Source organism: Ailuropoda melanoleuca, unplaced genomic scaffold (genome assembly GCF_002007445.2).
Source record: "Ailuropoda melanoleuca isolate Jingjing unplaced genomic scaffold, ASM200744v2 unplaced-scaffold5383, whole genome shotgun sequence".
In the NCBI taxonomy this organism is placed as follows: Eukaryota; Metazoa; Chordata; class Mammalia; order Carnivora; family Ursidae; genus Ailuropoda; species Ailuropoda melanoleuca.
This window is the reverse complement of record NW_023226981.1, coordinates 8,460-13,564: the sequence shown is the minus strand read 5'-3', so window position 1 is coordinate 13,564 and position 5,105 is coordinate 8,460. Positions and strand designations below refer to the sequence as shown.

Sequence of the window (5,105 nt, the reverse complement as noted above, 5' to 3'; positions counted from 1 at the left end):
TTGAAAGGAATATGCAGTCACTGTGATGACAGTCAAGAAATTCATACGAACTGAACTTTTCACCAAAATGTCAAACTGCAAAATACAGTTTCTACTTCCTCACATATTATGCATATGATAAATTTAACCGTTAAGGAACCTGAATAGTTTAACATTTGTTGGACATAAATTACTAAAATGATTTTCCTTAACCTAGAAAATATCACATTAGGATTACAATGTTTAATATGTAACCCTGAAAGCATTCTTTATAGATCCTAGCAATTCAAAACTTAGAAATTATTAGTGATAACTACACTTAAAAATTTATCAATTAGAGGGGCGCCTGGGTGGCACAGCGGTTAAGTGTCTGCATTCGACTCAGGGTGTTNGAGCGGTTAAGCGTCTGCCTTCAACTCAGGGCGTGATCCCAGCGTTATGGAATCGAGCCCCACGTCAGGCTCCTCCTGCAATGAGCCTGCTTCTTCCTCTCCCACTCCCCCTGCTTGTGTTCCCTCTCTTGCTGGCTGTCTCTATCTCTGTCGAATAAATAAATAAAATCTTTTTTAAAAAATTTATCAATTAGGACTAGAGAAAAAGAAACATCTAATTTCAGTGTAGTCTCCATTAAAATAATTCTGTCTCCTGATTTTCTGAATTATCATCTTTGTAAAAAAAAATAAAATATCAAACCATTCTTTTTATACTAAATATATAGAGAGAGAAATGGGCCTGCTTGGCAGAACCTTTCTTTTTTGTGACTAGGTGGGCTTCTTTTGACCACTGAAACAAATTTAGTGAACAACGTTTGATAATTAAGACTTTTTATATCTTATTTTTTATATGGGTCTACAAAATACTAATGTACTATTTATAACCACCAACTTCAGAAATGAATCTCAGATTGTACCAACAGAAACAGATACAATAAAACCAAAATCATTAACATAGAATAGGAAAAACATTCTTACACATATAACAAAGATTTAATATATTCATCTTTTTCATCAATAAAGCAGAAAAACCACACTTCAGATCTTCTGTTTCAATGAACAATGAGGGTTATTGTAATAAAAACTTGCAACATTCCAGTAGGAAAATTTAAGGTTAGTAATAGTTTTAAAACAGAAGACAAAACACAAACCTGCAATTTCCCCCATAATCTGCATTTGTCACATCCACACAGTCCATTATATGGGAAATATTCTTGAAATGTAAGCAGAATTCCTCCTAACACACAGAAAATATTTTTATTCTCATTAGAGGCTTGAAAACTAAACTGCATTTGTATGAATTACAAGAAATAAAAGTTCTGGGGCGCCTAGGTGGCAGAGCGGTTAAGCGTCTGCCTTCAACTCAGGGCGTGATCCCAGCGTTATGGAATCGAGCCCCACGTCAGGCTCCTCCTGCAATGAGCCTGCTTCTTCCTCTCCCACTCCCCCTGCTTGTGTTCCCTCTCTCACTGGCTGTCTCTATCTCTGTCGAATAAATAAATAAAATCTTTTAAAAAAAATAAATAAAAGTTCTGAAGCTTATTAATGAATGACTTGTTTTTTTCAACAGTGAAGAAGAAAAATGATGGGATTTGTATGGCATAACATGGCCCCTAAAACAACTAACCATGGAAATTTATAAAATTCATTCCAGATACTAATTCAGCCAACTTTTTATTGAGGTGCTACTCTAAGCAAAGCACCAACACAGGCACTAAGGGAGAAACAGGTAAGTGATACATGGTTTTAAGTCTGAACGATCTTAAGTGCTGCCTCCATCTGATACCTGCATACAGCCAGTGGTAAATGTATCTATATTAGGCTTGGTTTATTTTTCATGTATTGCTTGTGTGAGTCCAAATCAGAAAGCCGGTCTTAGACCAATGATCAATTTTCATCTCTCCTCAGTGCCACACGCTGCTCGTAATGGGTGCTCCATCAGCACCGATGCTCACAGGGTGGTAGGAAGGGTGTGGCCTCGCAGTCCCCGCACCTGCCAGCCAGCTTCTCCAGGATGCTTGCTAACTGGATCGTTGGGCTGGGCTGCAATTGCTTCCTCCGCAGCAGGGATTCTTCTGCCTGTGAGCATCGGGCATGGCTGCTAGGACACTAAGGCCAGGCTCATCTGAGGCTAACAGTAGCTACGAGAGTTTCCTCATCTTTCTCATGTGGCAAACATAGACAATAAGTTTCATTTTATTGTACTGAGGTGAACATTTTATTGCATGAAGCTAGAGACAAGCAACCTGAAAACTCTGGCCATGAGAAGCCCTGCCAGCTGCTTTCCAAAGTTCCACCAAAGAAACAGCACCCTGGCTGAAGGACAAAATAAAGAACACCAAAGTCCTGTGCTCTCTGTTCTCATGTAATTTATGTTCTTGGGAGGAGATGGAAAAACAGACTTGAGTTCTCCTTCATACACTTTTGAAAAACAGCAAAAAGAATTTCCAACAATTCATAGATGACAGCTACTTCTTTTCTCACTCCCACCATCTTCCTCCACAAAAAGAACCACAGAGCCATCCAAAAGTGTAATATACTTGTATAAATAGTTAAAAATAGGAGCACTACAAAAATAAATTAACATTATAGTAAACACCACAACAGCAATACGCCCTTAAAATAATCATAAACAGGGGCGTCTGGGCGGCTCAGTGGTTAAGCGTCTGCCTTCGGCTCAGGTCATGATCTCAGGGTCCTGGGATCGAGCCCTGCATCGGGCTCCCTGCTCAGCAGGAAGCCTGCTTCTCCCTCTCCCACTCCCCCTGCTTGTGTTCCCTCTGTTGCTGTGTCTCTCTGTGTCAAATAAATAAAACCTTAAATAATGATAATCATAAAACACAACAACCTTCCAAAGCTAAGGTACAGTTGCGACTAAATTACTTCACCTGAGAAGCACCAAGAGACCCTTACTCGGTGCTCGCTTCTCAGGGAGCACCTAGAGTGTCTCAGGGCCAAACGTGTTTCAGAATTCCAAATTTTCCACACTTTGGAAATGCAGTACATACATAATTTATCATGAAATACCCCCACCAGCATGTGTGGCAATGCCTAGTAATCATATACATTCATGGTTCTGTAGCAAAATGTAAGAATATTTAAACAAAGCGGAATTTTTTAAAATCACTACAAATACTCTTATGTCAGTACAGGTCAGGTTTTGCTAACAAATTAATTTGTACCAAACATAAGAAAAATGTTTCCGTTTTTGGAGCTTTCTGGATTTCTGAATTACATATAAAGATTGTGGAGCTGCACTAGAAGGCTGCTTGCCGGTCAATTCCAAATACTTTAATGAACATTTTAAGGGTACAATGTACTCCTTAACATGCTGTAGGCAAATGAAACCAAAGAGCTCCCAAGTTAGCTCCCTAAAATACATTCTCCGGTATCATGGGGTAACAAGCGATTTTTGCCTTTTATGTTAGTCCATAAAGACAAATGTTCCAGAAACTGGAACATTCCATAAATATTCCATAAAACAAACTTTAGGAAAATATAGTATTTATTGCCTTCAGAGTGGCAAACAGTCATGACTTTTAAAATCAAAACAACAATACACACTGTGAGTTTAAAGTAAGAAAACTTTCTCTCAAAATGAGACCTTTACAAAGGTGCCATATTCATCGGTCAGTTAACAGAGGCTTCACTAAGAGCTGGCCAAGCCAGAAAGGAGAAAGGAACTGAAAAGTATGGAGAAGGGGCTTTCTGTGCCATTTCTAGTAAAATCCAGTCAGACCAAATTCAACAAGATGAAGGGCTGGGCAAGAAGGGCTTAGATGGAGGGGATTAAGACACAGCCCATCATCTGCTCCCCACCCTGTCCCCCAGTCAAGAACTTTTTACCTTTAACGACTTGGTCCCCTTTTTGTCACCTGCAAACATGGATTTCTCATCAAAGTGCATGGGAAAGGACCTGATGAAATGACAACACTACAAGTTACAGATGAAACATTCATGTACTATGTAGTAGAGCTCTGACAAAACTTTCTACCCCCACAAATATTTGTCATTTTTAATTTACTCATGTGCAAAGTTTAATAACACAGGAAGGTAGCAAATAATTCACATGTAAACTACTTGATAAAAGAGTAAAGCAACATAAGAATGGCTTTGTAATTTATAAGACTAATGTTTTAAAGAAATTACATGATAAAAATCATCTAAAAATTGAACTTAAAAGCAATTTATGTGAAAAATGCGCAACACTCTATTACAGAGGTTTTGTATAATTTAAACACTTCTTAATCCAACTTTGGCTCATGCTCATGTTAACCACCAGTAACATGACCCAGCATTTTGTAAAAGAAGTTACAGTCTAGAAGGTAAAGCTAATGTTCCCTTATCTATCTACCTTCATGGGAACACACTTATAGCACCAGAATTTAAACAGCAACTGGAAGAATATAAACTTGGTTAAAAAAAAAAAGGGAAAAAAAACCCTGTTAAAATAGCGTTAAACTCTGGGGCACCTGGGCAGTGCATTTAGGTCAGCGTCCAGCTCTCGGGTTCGGCTCAGGTCATGATCTCAGGGTTGGGGGATCGAGCCTCACAGAGTCAGGCTCTGCAGTCTGCCCAGAGTCTGCTTCGGACTCTTTCTCTCCCCCATCCCTTCCCCCCACTTGCACTGTCTCTCTCTATAAATAAATCTTTAAAATAAAATAAAATAGCATCAAACTTTGATACTACATAAAATTCAAAGTTGTGTTTGAAAACAGAGCCTATTCTCAAGTGTGACTAGGCTGTCCTACTGACCACGTTCCTTCTCAGTTCTAATTCTCCCTCTTCCTAACTTGTAGGAGTCAGTTTCTGTTGTATTTCAAGGGCTACATCATTCATACAGTGTGGAATTTCAGATTACTGATACTCAATTCTTACTTTGTAACATGAAAGATATTCAGTAAAAGGGTTTTTGTGTCAGCATCTTCTCCATTTCCAGTGTAAAGATCGACAATTGAGTGCTCAAAATATGGGGCCACCTTTGATAAAGCTTGAAGCTCAATTAAGTATAGAAAGTATAGATCCTTAAGCCTTCTTGGACCTTCTCCCTTAGTTTCCACAGGGTCAAAGCACCATTTAAATTCTTTCATATTAGGTCCCCAGCTAGGTTTACCCCAGGTTTCTAAAGAGAAA

General features: G+C 38.7%; 1 long non-coding RNA gene across 1 annotated transcript in view; it reads right to left on the bottom strand.

The window, feature by feature from the left end:
• Positions 1 to 4,948: 4,948 nt before the first annotated feature.
• Positions 4,949 to 5,105, bottom strand: part of LOC117799614 — a 4,594-nt gene continuing 4,437 nt past the window's right edge. Inside the window, exon 3 of the long non-coding RNA XR_004622992.1 lies at positions 4,949 to 5,094. This is a non-coding gene — a long non-coding RNA (uncharacterized LOC117799614). The remainder of the gene's footprint in view (positions 5,095 to 5,105) is intronic.